Source organism: Babylonia areolata, chromosome 33 (genome assembly GCF_041734735.1).
Source record: "Babylonia areolata isolate BAREFJ2019XMU chromosome 33, ASM4173473v1, whole genome shotgun sequence".
Classification (NCBI taxonomy): domain Eukaryota; kingdom Metazoa; phylum Mollusca; class Gastropoda; order Neogastropoda; family Buccinidae; genus Babylonia; species Babylonia areolata.
Genome location: NC_134908.1, coordinates 13,367,229 through 13,390,443, shown reverse-complemented (window position 1 = coordinate 13,390,443; position 23,215 = coordinate 13,367,229). Strand labels below are relative to the sequence as shown.

Here is a 23,215-nt window from a genome sequence, read left to right as displayed (position 1 = left end):
GACAGCACGAACATACAGGCTGACTGGCGTACACATCTTCAATTGGTCAGACACAATGCACCACCCATTTAAATCCCAACACAATATCAAATTTAGGCCCCGCATAAATCTTACTGATGACAGTTGCATAAACATGGTAAAGTCTTGACACGGTTATGCCGCTTCAAAAAGGCGCGCGCGCTCACATACAGAGAGAGAGAAAAAAAAAATTCTTCTTTTCTGTAACTCACTGTTTCTGGACCCTCTCTTGCTTGTCAGGCAAGTATGTTATGTGTGAAAATGAGTTGTGCTTGTGTGCGTGCGCGCGTGTATGTGTATGTGTATTGGGGCGGTGAAGGAAAAAAAAATTTGTTCTGGTTTGTAGTTTGCATAGAGAGGTCACATGTACACACACACTCTAGTACACACAGACAAACACATGTATACACACACCCGTATGCAACTATATGGGCACCCACCCACACAGATCTACACAAATATGTGCGCGCGAGCGCACACACATATACACACGCGCGCACGCACATATTTGTGTATATCTGTGTGGGTGGGTGCCCATGCGGTTGCATGCGGGGGTGTGTATTCATGTGTTTGTCCGTATGTACTAGAGTGTGTGTGTGTGCGCGCGCGCATGCGCGTGCGTGTGTGTGGTGTGGGTGCATGTGACCTCTCTCTCTGCAAACTACTAACCAGAACAAAAACCTTTTCCTACACCGCCTTAATACAGAGGAACACATCACCAACTTCGCCACATTTAATGGGTAACAACGTCCAAGAAAGCAATTAAACCACACCTGTTTCAACCACACAACCCAACTTATCCCCATCACCCACAGCCCTTTTCTTTCTTTCTCCCTTCTTTTAACGCACACAGATCCACTTTAATCACTTCCGGACTAGCTTTGACTCGACTTTTTCAGTGTATCTTTATTGACCACAGTTTTTACTTGGTGTTTACGTGTGTGGTCATTATTTATCATGTGAAATGTGAGTGACGAAAGATCATGCCTGATGCCTATGTATGCTGGGTATCAATCCTGTTTTCCAGCTTTCGGAGGTTTGCTTGGCGAGAGTACGGACAAACTAGTCACTTTACCGTGTGATATTTATTTTGTCTCTTTTGCCCATCATATAGTTATCATCATTCTTTCGTGTGTATGTGTGTGTGTGTGTGTGTGTGTGTGTGTGTGTGTGTGTGTGTGTGTGTGTGTGTTCGCTACCCCATCATGTGCATCGTAGTTTCAGTGGCATCACTCCCACACCACTCATTCCGAGTCACCTATACACAGCCACACCCGGGTTCGTCTGTCGCAGTTTCAACGCAGGTATAACGATGTTAAGGTCGCCATGAGGCCACATATCTTTTACCGTTTTATTGTAAAGCGCGGTGAGTCTACACCCAGAGCGGAGTACCGCACTCAGCTAGACTCTATGTTGTTGAATAAGTACCGACATACACTACACGGACGAAGTGCTATACCCGGCCCATGAAGTAGGCGTGCAAGAAATCTTCACCATGACGTGTATCGTTCCCTGGTGTGGCAGAGGACTCACCCTGATTCTCGGGAAACAGCATCCTAGTAGTTCATGACTCACTCTTCCCAAACTTGTACATCGGTGTCTTTCTGCACATGTGATGGGGCATCCCTTACTGAGAAAATACAGAATATACTTCTTTGGTGTTCGTTTGCTGCAGCTCTCATGTTCACTCCTATCTCGGGCGAAATTTTACGTGTATTACCGTTATGCAGGCTATGTATAGGCAGCCATACTTCGATTTCGGGGAGAGTGCATGACGGGTATGTTCGTTTTTCCATGACTCGTCGGATCCTGACACGTATTACGGGATCAACAGCGTGCGCGTCTGATATCCTGCATGTGTGTATACACAGGAAGGAGATGAGATCAGGCACAACCAGGTCTGCACCTATGTATACTGACCAGAGAGATAGGAGAAAATATCCACCATTACTCCACCAGGGGTAAATGGAATTCAAACCCAGGACCCTTCAGACTGAGATAACCACTATGCCATCACGCCCGTTTAACAATGTTCCCATGTCATACCTTTTCATGAACATTTGTTTTTACCATGCGACCAATTCGCCTCGAGCAGTCTACGTCGTCTGTATTGTGAAAACTGATCATCTATGTGGGGTTCCATTTCAACACGCTTAAAAAATAAAATAAATAAAATCTCTGTTTGCCTGTCTGTCTCTCTTCAGTGTATGTAGTGGGGTGAGGTTAGGGATTGGAGGTGGGTTGATGTATGTGAAATAGACACTGAAAGACAGGGAGACGGTGGGAGTGTGCGAAAGAGAGGCAGGCAGACAGCGAGACAGATGGGAAAAGACAGAAATAAGGAGGCAAGGACACAAAAAGAGAGGCAGGGGTGAGAGGGAGACTGATAGAAACAGCGAAAAATTTCACTCAAGTGAATGAACGGTTTGTGAGGATGATAGAGTAAGCAAAAATGTTTTCTTTTTGTTTTTTTAGAAAAGGGGTGAAAAAAACAACAACAGAAGAATAAAATAAAACATGATAAAGAGAGAAGAACAAGAAAGAAGAAGAAAAGAAACAAGAGACAAAGTATGCATGGTGCACGTGTGGTTTCTGTTGAACAAAAACAAACGGAAAACGCCGGAGCTCACCACAAGAAAGAGTGTTTGTCGAACCGAATGTTGCTTGCTGGACATAGAACAATTTTATGTTCAGCATCTCGCATCCGTCGATCGGCATTTGATTGTTTTACGATAATAATATAGATCTGTCAAAAACTTTCCAAAGAAATCATCACATTCGGCTATAATGTATACGATAATCACTCCGAAAAAGTCCCTCTTTTTCGTCAAATTATGTTGGGAAGATCTTACATGAATTTCGATCATATCTTCTCCGTGACTTTTGTCAAAGTAACCTGAGGTGTGTACACCTCTAAAGTGACTGACTGAAATATTCAAGCCAGTTCGAACCTCTCTTTGCTGAATATTTTCGACATGAACGCCGGAAAATGTCAGCTCCTTGTCAGAATCCGTGAAAACGCATGCTGCGATTTACCTCTCAAAATGATTTTGGAATTTTTTTAAACGACCGGAAACTGACACCAGGAAAACAAAAACAAAAAACTCTTCGACATGCGTATTTCAAGCAAATTTATCTGCGCTTCTATGGCAACGTTCTCGGCAAAATGAAAGATCTACTGGTTCTGATGGTCAATTGTGGACGGACATAATGCACTACGTGATTAGCACAATGCACAAATCCTTCTTAATAAAATTTAACGGACGCATTCGCTTCCTTTCAATAAATCATCACGAACAATCGCACGTGCATGCTACACACACACACACACGCGCGCGCGCGCGCGCGCGCGCGCGCGAAACATCTTGTTATTTCATAGATTCACGTTATGTTTAAACACACATGTGAGCCAAAAAGTACATATTTCATCAAAACAGCACATTGCGTAAATCATGGTGGTCGGCGAGGCTCTAAGCACCATAATTTGATTTCATTTGGGAACATGAATAGTCATTTACAACACTGCATGGCTAAAACAGATTAAGAGAGAGGGAGAGACGGAGAAAGGGAGACAAACAGACAAAGAGGAAGCGAGACAGAGAAACAAGGAGAGACAAAGCAGCCTGACTTATCAGACGCAGCCAAAACACAATCTACTTTCACATTTTTTCGGGAAAAGTTTTAATATAATCGAACGTGGCAGGTCATACGATAACAATCAGAACTGAGATGACGTAGACCTTATCAACAAGCATGAGCCACGCCTTCCCCCCACTCCCACCCCCATTCCTTTGCCCCCACCCCAGCCTTTCTTTCCTCACCCACACAGTCAACTATTCTGTCAGAACGAAACCCAGAGCTTGAAAACGTGTGACAAGAAAGAGGTAGCCCTCCCTAACAAGCATGACCTCTCAGAACCTTCAAATGACACCTTTCTCAGTGTGTGCTTCTATGGTTTCCCTCCAACTATCCCGTTACAAATTCCTTTTCCTTAACGGCAATTCAACTTCAAGACTCAGATTTTCGGGGGTCGATCGTCCAGCACACACTACACGGCGTGAGGCCACGATTATGTAGGCCGGTAGTACAGCGCCTGCCGATCATGAAGCGAGTGTCCACAGGTTCGGTTCCAGCAATGAGCGGCAGTTTGTACTCCCAGTCCCTTTCAACGCACGAAAAAGAACCAACGACAAAAAGAAAGCTGTCAGCAGGCAAACGGTTGTAGTAAAAATCAACCTTGATTGTATGACAAATACACTTCCAGATTAGAAAAACGATAATAAATAAAAGGTGGGGGAGTGGCGCTGCGCTGAGGACACGCACTCCCTATAGCGAGAGCATCCCGATTTTCACACAGGGAAATCCGCTGTGACAACAATACCGTGCAATACAACACCACACAATATAATGCCTCACACAACACCTCACATTGTAATAGCTCAGAATATAATACAACACAATTGTGGCAAATGCCAGCTCGCCCTGTCTTGTCCCCATCTCATGGGCCGCAAATGGCACCTTATCCATTGTATGCACGAGAACAATTGAGCTACAGAACTGATTCATTTTCTAGCGCATAAATAAAGGAAGTCCATGGGTGTTGTTCACAACAGTGAAAGACGCCCCCGCGATACAAAGAAATAACTAAAAAGGAAAACAAAGAAAAAAAAGAGTAATAATAATATAATGCGTCTTTCATGTAAAACATGCTCAACTGCGCTGTACAATGTAAAAAATCAGTATTCAAAACATGCATTTAACCACTAAATGACAACTTCCATTCATAACCCTACACAGATATAAAATGCTAACAATAATTCATGAACATACACACACACAAAAATGCGCACATCTGTGTGTGTGTGTGTGTGTGTGTGTGTGTGTGTGTGTGTGTATGTCAGTGTGTATCAACGTGTCTCTGTGTGCGTCTCTGTATGTCTGAGTGCGTGCGTGAATGGATGTGTGTGTGTGTGTGTGTGAAATCTTCAACAAATAAAGAACAAAACTTCCTAGTCTCGTTTTCATCTACCATTCAGTCCGTCAGTCTTTGTTTGGTTGGTTGGTTGGTTGGTTCTAATAACATTTTAACAATAAAACCGGGCCACAGATAACAGGTGGAAGCAGTTTGGTGTTCCCTGACAACGGAAGCGCTCAGGAGGAAGTCGGCTGGTATGAGGTTGTAGAGGTGGCGCGTGTCGGAAGACCCCGAAATGAAGGCGCGTGTGTGCCTGACGTGTCTGTCTGCAGGCTGCACGTGCAGATCATTTCCACACAACTCTGTCAGCAGGAAGAAACGTGGCCGAAGCACTTACCCGTCGCGGTGAAAAACACCCGTTGGAACTAAATGTGTTCCAGAACTTCCTTTCACTTCCCTTCCCTTTCCATCTGTCCCTCTCTCTCTCTCTCTCTCGGTGCACACACGCACTAAAGTATACGCTTACTATACAAGCGCACTGTGATCTCGCGCACACACAGACAGACAGACACACACATACATACACACACACATACATATACTGTACGCACGCGCGCGCGCGCGCGCACACACACACACACACACACACACACTCACACACACGCTCACTCACTCTCTCTCTCTCTCTCTCTAAAACTGTTAACTTCGTGACCTTGTAGAAAACCAACGTTAAAAGAACGGATTTTAAAAACACACGCAGCATACCCGCTCGTCCAAGCCACGTGTGGAAATTACAAACTACAAGGCGGTAAACAGGTGCGGTGCTCCTCGAAACAAAGACACAACTTCAATCGAGTCAGTGCTGAATTAGCTCTTATGAAAATAATGAGGCACAGAAAGAGACAGACAGAGAGGAGAGAGAGAGAAAGGGGGTGTGGAAGACAGAGAGACGTGGTGGGGATAATGAGGCACAGAGTAAGATCCGACGAACCTTGAACATGTACTGTACTCTGTGTCAGCCTTGGGAAAGCAAAGGCACACAATTCTGAACGGGAGCATGTCTAAGTTTCCCCAGGTCGATATTCCCACACATTGTGTGTGTGTGTGCGCGCGCACACACACACACACACACAGAGTAGACCTGAAAGAACACTGACACGAAAGAACACAGATCCAGAAAACGTAAATTTGGTGGAATACAGAACTGAGGGAACATGGGGATGTCCCAATTCCAAACCATCGCTGTTAACGCTGAACCCTGTATGCTACATGATGGGAAAACAAACAGCAACGGTTTGAAAGTGAATGGTTTTCTCTTCCTTAGAGTAACAAATACTTGTTTAATCTCTCTCTTTCTCTCTCTCTCGATGTGGAGCTCACCCCCTACACACGTACAAACAGGCAGTTATCTACCTATTTTCAAATAAGTTCTCCATAAATCTATCTTCAATCTTACCAACCATAAATGACACATAATTATATAGAAACGACTGTTGGCATAACAATGAGGGCGTTAATCTTTATATGCCTCACAGTGAATCTGTTGTTACTGTTTCTCATGATGGCGACAATAGCAGTTAAACAAATAATATATTGGTGATGGAAGTAGTCATTGTAATATTCGTTGCAATTTTACGTGGATTTAGAATATAATAAAACATGTCTTTATTACCAAGTGTACCGGGGTCACAAGGAATATTTGATAGTGACAACAATGTGGCTTTCGTCATCCGCTTGTTTTGCTTTCCCTGGAACATACTGATGACATATCTCTCTCTCTCTCTCTCTCTCTCTCTCTCTCTGCGCGCGCGCGCAAGTGTGCGTGTGTATGTGTTTGCGTGTGAAACAAAATCACACCAATATAACGTCTCAAACATTAATTATCAGAAACTGCCATCCAAATTAATCATGGCCCATGTGTGATTCCTGCTGGTTTAAAAATATAAAAACGAAACCGAAAACGCAGGTGGTGAAAAAGGTTGTGGTTTTCAATGTGATTTATAATACACAACAGTCAATTTTACACTTAAATCTCTCTTCTCCGAATAAGGTAGCGTACTGAACAAAATAATTTCTTGTCAGAACGATAGCACCACATTTGTGCTTATCTCTGTTCTTGTAAAAGGCTGTATAGCAATCGCGAAATCCACTATCTGGCCTTGTCAATATGTTTTCAAATCAATGTCAGTACGTTTGCTTTCAGTAAATGTTGAATGTTCATACATGCCCAGATACCAGAAAGGCATACATATCTCTACCTATCGAAACATGCACAGAGCATCGCTGTTCACGAAGTAGAGTATCTCCACACTCTTTCTCTGCCCCCTCTCCTGCCACCCACCCGCCACCATCTGTCCTCGCCTCTCCATATCTTAGTTATTGTTGTTGTTTTTTTATAAAGTGTCACTTAGGCACGATCACTTGGTTCGTTTCTTTTTTGGTTCGTCAGAAAATCAATGACCACGAACACACACACACACACACACACACCAACATATAAACTGTGTGCACGCGCCCAGTACGACTCCTTACCCATTAAATTCGGAAAAAAACAGGAAGTTAATTACACTTTACTGTCATATCACCATAAATTACTATAGTATCTTCACATGACAAACTGCATAAAAGTCTAATATAACAAACAAAAATAAATACAATGAAATTTACAAATTTGCATTACAATGTTCGTAGTCTCCTTCAATCGGCCACTTATTACACGCGGCTCAGCAATGGTTTTCAAGGAACCTAATATTTTGGTGTTTAAAAACCGTTTTGAAGGTGAGTTTTATTTTCTGATACAAAAATTAGTTAAGCATGTCTACTGTAACATTCACTATGACCACAAATCATGAAACATTAGAATGCAACACATATTTCATTATATGAAAATACATAGATAAATACATTATAGCTACACGAAAGTCTGTGTTGTATTTAAATGTAGAGGTAAAACATCCTCTTCATAATTGTCTCAACTCTCGTTCTCTCCGAACCCTTTCCACTCTAACGCGCGCACGCGCGCGCATACACTCACACACATACAATCGAATTTTGACGAACTATACGCACACACAATCTAATACCACTTTTGAAGAACACACACACACACACACACCCCATGCACGATGTACAAGTCCCCAGCCAAGGAGCGGCTGGCGTTGATATCAACAAGTGTGCAGCACTGCACGGCGACTCCCCTGGGCTCCCAACCCCCCATTCTCCACCCCTTCTCCCCAGCTCCAGTTGGCAACAAGGCACATAGCACATTCCTCGCTGTCTGTGTCTGCCCGGCAGCTCACTTTTTTTCTTCTTTTTTTTCATCAGAATACTGAAACAGGTGGGGGTGGGGGGGTGGGGCGGGTCAATACTGCTTTGGGGGTGGCAGGTAATCCACGTCAACCATATCACCTGAGGTAGGTAACAAAACCAACATCGAAACACTGAGTACTTTTGATGTCCTGTTTATACTCTAATTACTGTCAACAGCATCATCACCATCATTACGATTTTTTTTTTTTTTAATTGTTGCAATTATCAGATTCATTCAGTCATTTACCTATTTCTTTTGTGACCCAGTATAATGGAGTGAAGAGGAAACTCTTCAAGACAACGTGATGGTCAGCGGCCAGTGGCTGTCAGGCTTTGGTGGTGGTGACCTGTACAACTTGGCCCTAAGAGATCCCTCTTCCTTGTCAGCATCCCGAGAGATCCCTCTTCCCTGTCAGCACACCGAGAGATCCTCTATTCCCTGTCAGCACGCCGAGAGATCCCTCTTCCCTGTCAGCACGCCGAGAGATCCTCTATTCCCTGTCAGCACACCGAGAGATCCTCTATTCCCTGTCAGCACGCCGAGAGATCCCTCTTCCCTGTCAGCACGCCGAGATAACCTCTATTCCCTGCCAGCACACCGAGAGATCCTCTATTCCCTGTCAGCACACCGAGAGATCATCTATTCCCTGTCAGCACGCCGAGAGATCCCTCTTCCCTGTCAGCACGCCGAGATAACCTCTATTCCCTGCCAGCACACCGAGAGATCCTCTATTCCCTGTCAGCACGCCGAGAGATCCTCTGTTCCCTGTCAGCACACCGAGAGATCCTCTGTTCCCTGTCAGCATGCCGAGAGATCCTCTATTCCCTGTCAGCACACCGAGAGATCCTCTATTCCCTGTCAGCACACCGAGAGATCCTCTATTCCCTGTCAGCATGCCGAGAGATGCTCTATTCCCTGTCAGCACGCCGAGAGATCCATCTTCCCTGTCTGCACGCCGAGAGATCCTCTGTTCCTTGTGTGCACGTCGAGAGATCACTCTCTTCTCTGTCAGCACGCCGAGAGATCCTCTATTTCCTGTCTGCACGCTGAGAGATCCTCTATCCCCTGTCTGCACGCTGAGAGATCCTCTATCCCCTGTCAGCAAGCTGAGAGATCCTCTATTCCCTGTCTGCACACCGAGAGATCCTCTATTCCCAGTCTGCACGCTGAGGGGAAAGCAGGCAGTGCCCAAATGAGCACACACGAGCATCGATTTGTTATTGCAAAAACTAGCATCACCTCTTCATACGTTTTTTGTTTCTTTGTTTTGTATCGAAACAGCACCTTTGTAACTTTTAATGAGCATGCACACACTATTCAAGAGAGCGAGGATGAGAAAAAAGAAAAAGATGTTTAATCGGGTAATAACTGACCGTTTGATGCTCTCCACTGCGCAATGCCCCACTGTCTGCATTCAGTTCACACCAACACCCATCCCACTCCGCTATCTCCTCCGGTCTAGTGTTCCTATTGTTCAGGTTGGGTTATGATACACACACACACACACACACACACACACACGCACACACACACACACACATTACCAAAGGTTGCAATCACTGTGCGTGAATAGTCCCCTATAGAGTGAGCTAGAGGCAGCAGTGGAGTGTTAACGGCTGCTCTGGAGATACCTGTGAGGGCAAACACTTGGGACTCATGACGTCTTCTTGTGTACCATGCCTGACACACGGTGGGGGACGAAGCGGGCAGCGAGATGGGGTGGGGGTGGGGGAGAAAGACTGCATCAGGAAGTCGATGGAATGGTGAGAAATGGAGAAAAGAAAACGGGGGGTGGGTGGGGGGTGCAACAAACACGTCGTCATTGTCATTCTGAGCGGTCTGTCCAGAATTTCTTTTCTATCTATATAGTTATCAAATCCGCCGCTTAACCAAACGCTACTTCGGCTACTCAAACGCTTAAGTTTCCGCGCGAATTTTGGCCAAACAGAGCAAACCGACAGGCCTAATTTGCGTCAGTTTGACATGGTACAGTATATGATACCAATTTCAGTTTCTCAAGCGTTCACTGCGCTCGGACAAATCCATATACGCTGCACTGTATCTGCTAGGCAGATGCCTGACTAACACCATAACCCACCGCGCTTAGTCAGGCCTTGAGTACACGCATATATATATATGTGTGTGCGTGTGTGTTGTGTGTGTGTGTGTGTCTGTGTACCTATCCGAGAGGATTTCTGCTACAGAATTTTGCCAGAGAAAAACACTCCCGTTGTCATGGGTTCTTTTTCAGTGCGCCAAATGTGTGCTGCGCACGGGACCTCGATTTATCGTCTCATCCGAACGACTAGACGCTCAGTTCGATTTTCCAGTCAAACTTGGGAGAAAGTGTTCAAGCGGAATTCGATCCCAGACCCTCACGGACTCTGAACTGGCTGACGAGCATTTCAACCATTCTGCCACCTTCATCCTAACGATGACACAAAACGCTAATATACCAAACGCTTAAGTTTAATTGAAAGGTTAAACGAGACTTGCGTTCTTTGGCCTTAGTTTGCATTTCTATCCAATGGAGGGCGCGAGCAAACATTTACGGTGAGTATGCGATGAAGCGACCTACTGGGCCAGTCTTCAAACATGATATCCTGGCTTTCAGAATGATAAATTAACTAGTCTCGTGGGTTTGATGCCCACTTTCGTGGACCTGTAGTTATTTCCTCGTGCCTTATAAGAGAGAACTGGGGTCAAGTTTCTGCTTACATGATAAGTCTCACAAAACCTTTCAGTTTTACCCTGTGAGAGGGCACCACGTCAGTTATAGTCAGGAGGTTTTCCTTCTGGGCCATTTAAGACTGGCTGAGTTGGGTTTTTTTCCGTATCACAAATGATAGCGCTTCCATTTGCCTCACACCGGGACCTTCATATCTCAACGTTTCAGCGTCCCCAGTCCTCAATTGATAGTTTCAGTTTCACTTTCTCAAGGAGGCGTCACTGCGTTCGGACAAATCCATACACGCTACACCACATCTGTTGAGCAAATGCCTGACCAGCAGCATAACCCAACGCGCTTAGTCAGGCTTTGAGTGCATGCTTACATATATTTGTGTACCTATGAAAGTGGATTTCATTTTACGTAATTTCGCCAGAGGACAACACTCTCGTTGCCATGGGTTCTTTTTCAGTGCGCCAAGTGCGTGCTGCACACGGGACCTCGGTTTATCGTCTCATCCGAAAGACTAGACGCTCAGTTTGATTTTCCAGTCAAACTTAGGAGAAAGGGCGAGAGCGGGATTCGAACCCACACCCTCACGGACTCTCTGTATTGGCAGCTGAGCGTCTTAACCATTCTGCCACCTTCCTCAATTGATAACAGTAACGGTAAACATGCAAAAGGAACGACGATCTTTGACAAGCCGTTTTCATATAAAGACATATCCCACCCCCATGTGCCCTATCCAAGACACTGTATCCGTCCTCAACAATGTGCTTCTGGTGAGTCTGACATGGAACATGGCGCCTACAGCAAACTATTGTCTGGCAGAAAGATTAACCTCTTCCCCGTGACAAGACGACTGGCACTGACACAGGTACAGCTGCCTACACTCAGTTCAGTTTCAGTTTCAGTAGCTCAAGGAGGCGTCACTGCGTTCGGACATATCCATATACGCTACACCACATCTGCCAAGCAGATGCCTGACCAGCAGCGTAACCCAACGCGCCTAGTCAGGCCTTCAGGAAAAAAAAGGTGAATAAATAATAGATAAGCTTACACAAATAAAAAAATAAAAAAATAATAACTATAATGTTAAAAAAAGGTAGTAGTAATAATAATAATAATAATAAATCAATAACAATAATAAATAAATAAATAAATAAATAAATGAGATAACAATGATGATAAATAAGCAAATAGATGTAAAACATGAAAACACACATTTACATATACACCCACACATGCATAACAGATATGCACGGAACATGCAGTTTCACAGATATGAAAGCACAGTTAAATACATATAAACGTACATGAGCTCCAACACACACACACACACACACATTACCCTGCACCTCCTCTACCCCCCTCCTCCACCCACTCATTTCTAGTCTACGTATCGCAGCTTCCACGGCACACACACACACACACACACACACACAGATGAACACTTACTTGTACAAGCACACACACATATGCCCATATCTCCACACACAGATATATATATATATATATATACGTTCCAATATCCTGTTGCTCCCACAGTGTAGGCATGCATACACTCACATACCTCATCCTCTACCCCACCTCCCCCCGCACCCCCACCTCACACACACACACACACACACACACGCACGCACGCACGCACGCATGTGCACAGAACTCTACTGACACTTGTACTTGTGTACACTTACACTCTCGCGCATGCACAAACGCACTCAAAAATACAGATCCACACATGCACACAAACACACACATACACACACGCACAGAGGCTGCCACTGATTGGCCGCAAGAGGGATGGGAAAAGATCTTTGATGCCAAGAACGTGGCGTCTAGTGTGTTGCTCAGTCTATTGTATTTGGAAAAGCCCACAGAGACTCTGTTCCGTTTTGAAGAAATTTGCGAAATGTTGGTTTGGAAATGATGCCGATATTTGTTTGATTTGCAAAGCATCGTGCTCTACCTTTCGTGTTAGACTTACGGCCACTCCCTCTCTCTGCTTTTATTTCTTTGAGGCGATCGATGGTGTGATGGCCTTGTACCTGTTCTTTTTGATATTCTTTGACTTTTCTGAGGATTTCCGATTTTCCTAGATGTAGGCCGCTCGTTGGTGTTGCGTTACCAGCAAGTCTGTCAGCTCGCTCATTTCCCTAGGGTACGTTCACACTAGGCTGTAACCACGATCTAACCAAATGGTTACATTGAGGGATGTAACTACCATGAGACAAACTCTAGATTTTTCATACAGCATGTGTGAACGGAAAGCGTCTGACCACTGTCCAACTATTAGGCTCCGCCCCTTTTCCCGCGCGTTTTTTGACTGAGAGCAGCAGTTCTCGCTCGCTGGCTGGGTTTTGTTTTGCGCTGAAGTTAGACTGGTGGCATCTAACTACCGTTGTAACTTCGTTCTAACTTGAACAAGTTGCAAGCCAAGTTACAGGGGTGCTGTGGCTGAGGCGTCATGTACAGATTGGGGTATACTTTTGTTTTCTGTGGTTCCCGTGGGTTTCCATGAGGTGGGGGGTCTTGAGGTTGTGCATCTCCACCAGCCTCCACTGCCTTCTTGCCTCTCTTGCCCTTCCCCTTGCCTTTGCCCTTGCCAGCACCGGCGGTAGTCTCACAGGCAGGTGGGGTGGATGGGGGCTCCTGTAGTCACTCATCCTGCTCACGTGCAGCCAGGGACAGGTCGGAAGCAGCAACATCAGAGTCAGAAGACGACATGTCGAAAAATCAGTCTCGTGTGTCGTGGATTCGTGTAGACGCAGCAAGAAGAACGAAAAAAATGACAGTCAGCCAGCTTAAATACATTCACACTGTAACTGATCAAGTTACAACACGCGTCGATGTAACTCACTATAACTGACCCCAACCATGCAAAGAAGGTTGCAATCACTTGCAGTCGGTTAGATGTGTCGGGCCAGACAATTTGCATACCGCACGCAGCGTGCGTGCAAGGCATGCTATTTTGTTTTGACGTCGGAGTTTTTTTCAAACTCGGCTCCGCCTCTATTTTCTGCTCTAACTCACTGGAACCGACGGGGACTAGTGTGAATGCCTTTGTAACCGTTTATAACTTGATCGGGCGATGTAACCTCGAAAAATTTTTATCTCCCGAGTCATATTTTTGGGGGCCATCTAACCACCTATCTAACCAAAAATCGGGTCTTCCCGAAAAATCGTCTAACCGATGGGAACCCACTGCAACCAAAAATTCGTGGTTCCAATGAGTTAGAGAGCGATGTAACCATTTGGTTAGATCGTGGTTACAGCCTAGTGTGAACGTAGCATTAACACCTGCATGTCCCGGGCAGTATGACCATGTGTTTTTTAATCTGAAAGTTGCGCATTGCCTTATAAGATAAGATAAGATAAGATAAGATAAGAATAACTTTATTATCTCCAACTGGAGAAATTTGGTCAGGTGCATTATCACAACATAGACAAGTAAACAACATGGGGACCATAACTGTAAAAGCCAACAACAGCCCCAACAAATATTACGAAGATACAAATGTAAAAAATATCACATACATCGTTTCATACATACATCCACACACTGCAGGTAATAACTAGTATTCTTAATGTAAAAACAGAAAGAATTATGCCACTCTGGGCTTCCCATTCCGTTTTCAATTTTCTGTATGAGGTTCATTGAGTCTGTTAGAATCATGGAATGTTGGTTTCCGGGCGTAAGGATGGACGATAGCCACTGGAGGGCATGTGTCACAGCTTCAACTTCCATCGTTAGGCTGGAGGTTGTGACTTTGTAGGCAGCATTCTCTTCCCTAACTGTTTTTCCATTTTGTTTCGCAGTGAATCCCCAACCGGATTGGTCTTTGGTGACTGAGCCATCTGTGTATATGATGATGTCCTCTTCTTTACTGTTTTCTTCTATGAGTAGCTTCACTTCCGCCTCAGTTTTGCCCTCTGGCCATTCCTGACAATGTCTTCCTAGAGTGGGTGAAATGGCTGTGTTGAATAGATGGTTGAGGTTTTCGGGGTTTTTCTACACTCATGATGCCAGCAGACAGAAGCAACTGAATCGGACGATGACACTGACGGTGACACTACTGTGGCAGAATCTGTTAGACTTCTGACCCAGTGTTCACTAATGACCACAGTCGAAGCCGGGTTTCAGTATGGTAAAGTGTCCTTGGAAAAGGCACTTTATTCCAATTTTCTTCACTCCACCCAAGTACTTTACTTCGGCCGGTAAAGTTTAAAGCAGCAGGAAGGAGAGGACTGGGCCCCGCCTTCCTATGCAGAGCCCTCAACACACTGTATGAATTCACTGCCCTTATTGCCATAAAATGGCACAGGATCTTTTTTTTTTATACACAAGTGAGCCAACAAGTAAAATCAACGAGAACACACACACACACACACACACAAACACACAAACACAGAGAGAGAGAGAGAGAGAAGAGAAGAGAGAGATGAAGAGGATTCGCAATTAACAGGTTTCGATATTTTTTTCCTGTTGCTGTGCTATTATTGTTGGTAGACAAAACACAGCAATACTGAAACGTCGCTTCGTTTGTTTAATGATTTCTATCTTATTTTGTCAATCGAATAGCTCGCCTTGCGAAGAAAGAAACCATACCCCCCCACACTCCCCACCCACTTCCACACACACATAATTCATACATACATAGTGTGGTATACAGAGAGACAGAGAGAGAGAGAGAGAGAGAGAGAGTGTGTGTGTGTGTGTGTGTGTGTGTGTGTGTGTGTGTGTGTGTGTGTGTGTGTAAAACGAAACGAAACGAAACAAACGAATTTTCATTTCACACGGTAGTGGAGTAATCACTCCTTGCCATATGAATTAAGACACACCCAGTCCATTTCCAACTTCAACAACATTATCAAGACTGACCACAGTGTTTTAAAACTGCCTTTATTTGACGTTTAATATGTTGTTATAGACAAAACTGGCATGCTGGCATGGATGGAAATGATAAATACGTCTGGTTCCTATCATTTGAAAGTGCATTGGAGGAAGAGAAATAACTGTTATTGTTACATATAAGTGGCACAGATACAACCTCGCTAGATTCCGAACCAGAACCTTTGGCTAAAATGCTAATAGAAAATGGTTAGAAGCAACCAACGATAACAGGTGTTCAATGTGTGCAGGGACAAACAGTACTGAGGACGAAATGCGTTTTGTTTTTGACTGCCCACCGTATGTAGATATTCGCAGAGGATACAAATTATTCAGTGAACCGGCTGCACAAAGAAGAGATCTTATAGCAATACTCTCAAATGAACGTGGTGAAGCAATTATTTCTTTCTCAAAATTCATTTCAGAAGCTAGCGATTTTCGTAGAAAGAATACCAGTATTTAGTTTTCCCCTCGGTTACCAGTGGACAGTAGTGTGGAATAAGGGGTTAAAGTTTGCTTGATTTAGTCAGTAGCCAGATGGTCGTCTCGAAAGCTACAATGGGGAGGGTGGTAGGGGAGGAGAGTGCGTGATGATAAATGTATGTTGGTGTAGATGAGTGTGAATGTATGAGTGGTTGTGCGTCAGCGTGTGTGAGTGTGGATGAGCATATCTTGGTTCATTATTGATTGTTTGCTTTTGGATACGTGTTTCTATTTCAGCCAAACAATTTTGGTCAATGCTTAAATTATAGCCACTATGTTTTGTAACCCCCTTGCCAAAAGGGTATCTTTGCCAATGGCAATAAAATCAGTGTCAGTATCAGTGTGTCTATTCCTTCCACATCTCTCTCTCTCTCTCTCACCCCTCTCTCTCTCTCTCTCTCCCTACTTCCCGCATTAGCCAGTTAAATCCCAAGGGATGCTTACTCAAGAAGAAACATTGCGGCTTCAAAACATGCCATGAGAATGTCATCAGAAGACTAAGCACAAAAAGCATGCACCACCCACATATATATCTACCTCACACTAAAAATGATGAATGTGTACGAAAGGGGAACCAATCCTTTAGAGTACGAGTAAATGTGTGTGTGTGTGTGTGTGTGTGTGTGTGTGAACACCTGGCACTGAATATGACATGATTAGAAACGTTCACGATAAACGTAGACAGCCCTCACTTGATAAACATGAACAGGCACGTTAATCGAGCTTTCCTCTCTCCCCTCCCCTGTGACATACAGTTACTTTTTAGGTCTTGCTCTTGGTAAGAGAGCGTCCCATTCTCCGGTCAAAAGTTGTCCAAACAACCGATAACAAAGCAAACTTGAGGATTCGTAGACTTAACAAAATAAACTGGATACTGACATAAAACGTTCACCATCAACCGTCAATATTACAACCTAAAACTGGAACGAGTGGAAAGAGTTCTTTTCGTTGTGTTCAATCCAAATCTGGTATTGTCAAAGTCTTTCCGGAGAAAATCAGTTTATCAAAGTTGACCAGGGACAGGCAAATACACATATGAATATAAATATATATACAGAGACACAAGGACACAGAATCCTGGTTATCACAGGCTCATGTGAGCCCCCCCCCCCTCCCTCCCTCCCAAAAGCCCCAGATTCCGTATTCCTTCTTGTCCTGCTCTCATGGTGACCTCAGTTTCGGTTTCCTCTCCATTCCCATGCTGGTGGTGAGTTCTGTTCAACATTCGTGTCGCCAGACGCCACAGTGTCCCTCCAACCACAGTCCCTGTGAATCAGCACACACCGAAGACTTTGACAGGGCCTCACCAAAGCTTGGAATGGGAGTGGAGATCGAAACATTCGTCACCATGAGAACAGGCCACAGACTTTGGATTGATTACATTAGTAATGAAGGATGATGATAAGGGTGGTGACGATGCTTCTCCGCGGGTCCAAAGTTTGGGACTACGTGACAAAGCTGTACCTTTCACTCCCTTTCATAACATATATATCTTGGCGTCAACCAGGCCCGCGATACACAGACACCTGCGGTTCTGGTCATGAAAATTAAGCAATACTCTATGAACTGCACCTGTGGTGATGGCTGTGGACTGTGTGTCCCAGTGTTCCCATGTGAACCATAGAGCTAACTCTGTAGGAGCCGGTCACGAGCCTATAAATCAGACAATATCATTATCTATTATGCCTCTCGTGGAGTTCGAACCTGCGTCTTCTCGGCCATCAGTCCGGTAATGCTGACTACTTTGCCACGTATTACCGTATTCTTGAAACAGAGAACTGACCAGTATAAACTGGTTCCGAAATAACAGCAGATTTCTGGCAAATAATAAACAACTACAATCCGAGATTCTGACAAAAGCTACACAGGACGGATAAATTCAATAAATTACTCTTCGTAGAAACTTCCAGCGCCTGTGACTAAGCAAACCATAAATCAGCGAGGCGTGTTTTTTGGAGAAGAAAAGGAATAAGAGGCCCTTACATGTCGTCTCATGGGAGAATCATGTTCACGTGGAGAAAACCACTGCACACCGTGATGTGTGCCAACAAACCACACAGGTGATGTTAGAGGGGTGGTTGTGTGACTGTGTTTGGAGGGGTCGGGGATGGATAGGTGTGTATAGCGGAGAGGGAGAAGGGGGAGCTGGGGGGAGCTAGGGGGAGATGACGGGGGAAGAGTGAGGAAGGGTGTGGTGAGTCGTTGGTAAAGTGCTCCGTGTAGTTCAGCGGTTTGGGTGTCTTTTTAACCACTAGACTTTAGAGTCAGGTTTATGTTGAAGTCTTAATAACAAACAAAAGAAAAAGAAACTGAAAAAAAAACGTAATTTTGATGATGATGACGGTGTTTTCATACCAAAATAGTACTAATACTTTAAAAAAGAAAAAAAAGAAAAAAAGCTACTACTACTACTACTATTAATAATAATAATGATAATAATAATAACAACAATAACAATGGCATTCAGAAAATAATAATCATTCCATACAATAATACAAATAATAGTATCTAAACCTCTCAATCTTGATTGCTAAACAAATAGACGTACTATATGAACATACTTATCACTCACACGCATGAACACGCGCGCGCGCGCGCAGTTGAACAGCTCACAATGATGAATGGCTTAAAATAAGACCAAAAGAAGAAAGGGGTTCCGAAATAACCTCAGCCCCTACCCCCGTTTCTAAGATGGTACAGCGTCCTAAATACAACGGTCTGTCCCGTGTTGTCAGGAAACACCTATGGTGCACTGTACAAAATGTGTCAAGAAAATGTGCCGAAAATAATGTTGGTTTCTCCCAAACGCGTTTAACAGGTATTTTTCCTGTGTTCTTAGAAACTTTTCTTGTTATTTTTTATTTGTTTGTTTTGTTTTGTTTGTTGTTGCTGTTTTCAAGAGGAAAACAAATATCCGCAAATATAAAAACTCTCAGAGTAGGCAGTTCACAGCCTCATACACAGAGAAGGAGAGAAAATGTGTGTGTGTGTGTGTGTGTGTGTGTGTGTGTGTGTATCTCTATGTGTGTGTGTATGTCTGTGAGTAACTTGTGTGTATGTATGTATGTGTGGTGTTGTGAGGTGTGGTGTGGTGTGGTGTTGTGAGGTGTGGTGTGATGTGGTGTGGTGTGGTACGAAGCAGTGTGTGTGTGTGTGTGTGTGTGTGTGTGTGTGTGTGTGTGTGTGTGTGTGTGTGTGTGTGTGTGTGTGTCTGTCTGTCTGTCTGTGTATAGGCTTTAAACTAATGTGCTGCGATACGCGCAACCTAAATTCTTGCATGATGCACACACCAACATGCACATATACATGTGTGGTTCGTCCGTCGGGATCGACGAGGACCATCTAGTCATCCTGGGGGTGGGTGGGTTGGGCTCTGTGGGTGCGCAGATGACTGGTCAGGCCAATCCGCGCTCGGAAGGTTCTGACGCAGTGTGGACATGGGATGGTGGTGGCTGTCGGGGACTTGCTGACACTGCTTTTCCTGGCCTGTCTGCGTTGCTCTGCTGCAGCGATTCTGTTGGCCTCACAGGATTTGGCGCCTTTGTGGACAGCTGAACGCCACTTTGGTCTGTCCACTGCATTCAGCTCCCATGTGTCGTGGCTGATGCTGAAGGCCTTCAGAGAAGCTTTCAGAGTGTCTTTGAAGCGCTTCTTTTGGCCTCCATGGGAGCGCTTGCCATGTTGGAGTTCGCCGTACAGCAGTTTCTTGGGGAGCCGGTGGTCTGGCATGCGAACTACATGGCCTGCCCAGCGCAGCTGGGCCTGCATCAAGATGGTGTAGATGCTGGGCAAGTTTGCACGAGTGAGCACCTGTGTCAGGGATCTTCTCTTGCCACTTTATGCCGAGAAGTTTTCTGAGGCTGGTGGTGTGGAAGTGGTTCAGCTTTTTGGCGTGGCGTTTGTAGACCGTCCATGATTCACATCCACAGAGCAGTGTGGTGAGAACTATGGCCTTGTATACTTTGAGCTTCGTCTCCAGGGTGATGCCTCTCCTGTTCCAAACGTTCTTATGGAGTCTGCCGAAGGCAGCGCTGGCTTTGGCGAGTCTGGCATTCACCTCGTCGTCGATGACAACTGTGCGAGAGAGTGTACTGCCCAGGTATGTGAACTCGTCCACCGCGTTCAGTCGCTGCCCGTTGATGAAGATGTTTGGTTCAACGTAAGGCTTTCCTGGAGCTGGCTGGTGCATCACCTCAGTCTTCTTTGTGCTGATTGTGAGGCCAAAGTTGTCACAGGCAGCAGAGAACTTGTCGACACTGTGTTGCATGTCAGCTTCGGAGGCAGCGTTGAGAGCGCAGTCATCAGCAAACAGGAAGTCGTTGACGGTGTCTGTCCTCACCTTGGTTTTTGCTTGAAGCCTCCTCAGGTTAAAGAGTGAGCCATTTGTGCGGTACCTGATGCCAATGCCTACGTCAGCGTCTCTGAAGGCATCTGTCAGCATGGCTGAAAACATGAGACTGAACAGGGTGGGGGCAAGAACACACCCTTGCTTGACTCCGTTGGAGACAGGGAATGGTTCTGAAGTCTCTCCGTTGTCTTGGACTCGGGCCAGCATCCCATCGTGTAGTTGCCGTATGATGGTGATGAACTTTCTGGGACATCCGTACTTCGCCATGATTCTCCAAAGGCCATCTCTGCTAACAGTATCGAAGGCCTTGGTCAGATCGACATAGGCGGAGTAAAGGTCGGCATTCTGTTCCTGACACTTCTCCTGGAGCTGCCTGGCAGCAAACACCATGTCGATAGTCCCGCGTTCTTTCCGAAGCCACACTGGCTCTCTGGTAGGAGACCTTGCTCAAGATGCGCTATGAGACGGTTGAGTAGCACTCTGGCCAGAGTCTTGCCTGCGACGGACAGCGGGGATATTCCACGATGGTTGTCACAGGCCTGACGATTTCCTTTGCGCTTGTACAGGTGTATGATGGAAGCGTCTTTGAAGTCCTGTGGAACTGCCTCATGCTGCCAGATGAGCTGGAACAGCTGATGAAGCTTCTCAGTCACGCACCATACCACCTTCTTTGTAGACCTCAGCTGGAATGGAGTCTGAGCCAGGGGCTTTGCCATTGGATAGCAGACGGATAGCTTTCTGGGTCTCCTCCAAAGTTGGAATGGCATCCAACGACTCACTGACTGGCACCTGGGGCAGTCGGTCGATGGCTTCATCATTGATGGTGGAGGGCGGTTCAGTACACTGTCAAAGTGTTCAGCCCATCTCTCAAGGATCCCGTCCTTGTCAGTGATCAGGGTAGAACCATCAGCACTGAGGAGTGGAGCAGATCCGGAGGTGGTGGGACCGTAGACTTCTTTCAGGCCGTTATAGAAGTTTTTCATGTCGTTCCTGTCTGCAAAGCCCTGGATCTCATCAGCTTTGTTGCTCAACCAGGAATCCTGCATCTGCCGCAGCTTCAGCTGGATGGTGCTGCGTGCGCTCTTCAGTAGGTCTTTCTTTGACTGTGACTTGGGATCTTCAATGTGGGCTCTGTAGGCTTGGCGTTTGTCTTCTAGCAGCTGCTTGATCTCAGTGCAGTTCTCATCAAACCAGTCTTTGTGCTTCCTGACAGAAGGCCCCAGGCACTCCATGGCAGTGTTGTACACCGTCTCATGCAGTGCGCCCCATGCTGCCTCCACATTCTGGTTGTCCAGCACGGTGGACTCAAGGCGTTCCTCCAGGGTGTCAGCAAAGCTCTGCTTGATGTTGCCTTGCTCCAGCTTGTTGACATTCAGACATTCAGGCGTTTGAGTGCTTTCATGCCCTGAGGCCGTCTCTTGGGCTGGATGCGGAGGTTGAACTTGGAGACGATAAGGCGGTGGTCTGTCCAGCACTCGGCGCCACACATGGCCCTCGTGACTCGTACGTCCTGCCTGTCCCTCTTCCTGACGATGACAAAGTCGATGAGATGCCAATGCCCAGAGTGAGGATGCATCCATGACGTCCTGTTACGGGTAGGGAGGCAGAAGATGGTGTTTGTGATAAGAAGGTCGTGCTCAGCACATGTCTGGAGAAGTAGTTGGCCATTGCTGTTATAGTTACCAACCCCATGCTTCCCAATCACTCCTTCCCAGGAGGTGCTGTCGCAACCAACTCTCGCGTTAAAGTCACCAAGAATGATGAGCTTGTCTGCGTTGGGAACAGTGGTGATGACAGCGTTCAGGTCCTCGTAGAACTTGTCCTTGATCTCATCTGGGTTGGTCATGGTGGGCGCGTAGGCGCTGACAATGGTGGTAAACTTTTTCCCGTTGCATATAGGGAGTTTCATCTTCATCAGGCGATCGTTCACGTCTTTCGGGGGCCCAGCCAGCTTGCCAACGAGGGTTGTCTTCACTGCAAAGCCAACTCCAGCCTCACGTCTCTCTTCAGGTCCGCGACCACTCCAAAAGAAGGTGTAGCCTGCTTCCTTCTTCTGCCAGTCTGGTCTCACTTAAGGCAGCGATGTCGATGTTGTACCTGGCTAATTTACTCGCAATGAGTGCTGTGCGTCTCTGTGGTTTGCCTCTGTCCAGAAGCGTACGCACGTTCCATGTGGCAATGGTTAATGGGGTGCTCCTTGTTTTCTTCTTTCTTTCCTTTGTGTGTCGACCGCTTGAGTAGGGTCCCCGTCAGCCGCGGTATGCTGACTAGGGTGGTGTGGAGCAGGCAATGTTTAGGGCACCTTTTCTAGCCCCTTCCTCATGCCATGGAGGTGAGCAGTGCTGTCCTGAAGAGGGCTGCTCAGTCGCTCAGGGGGCTGCCGATCTCCACCGCTGCTCCAGTCGGTGAAAAACGACCCTATGGCCTGAGCCGCCTGTGTGCAGGTCCGCGGCTACGACTGCCAGTGTACCCACACCTGTCGCTTCGTCGCTCGCCTGTCGCCACAGGGCTTGGGGAAAATGATGGTATAGGATGAAGGATGACTATGACTTGTGCGATGACTTTGTTTATAGTGAGGAAGA

The 23,215-nt window shown here is 45.8% G+C and overlaps 1 protein-coding gene across 2 annotated transcripts in view; it reads right to left on the bottom strand.

Annotated features, from left to right (window-relative positions):
* Positions 1–23,215, bottom strand: part of LOC143277261 (uncharacterized) — a 214,330-nt gene that overhangs the window by 166,256 nt on the left and 24,859 nt on the right. The window lies entirely within an intron of this gene.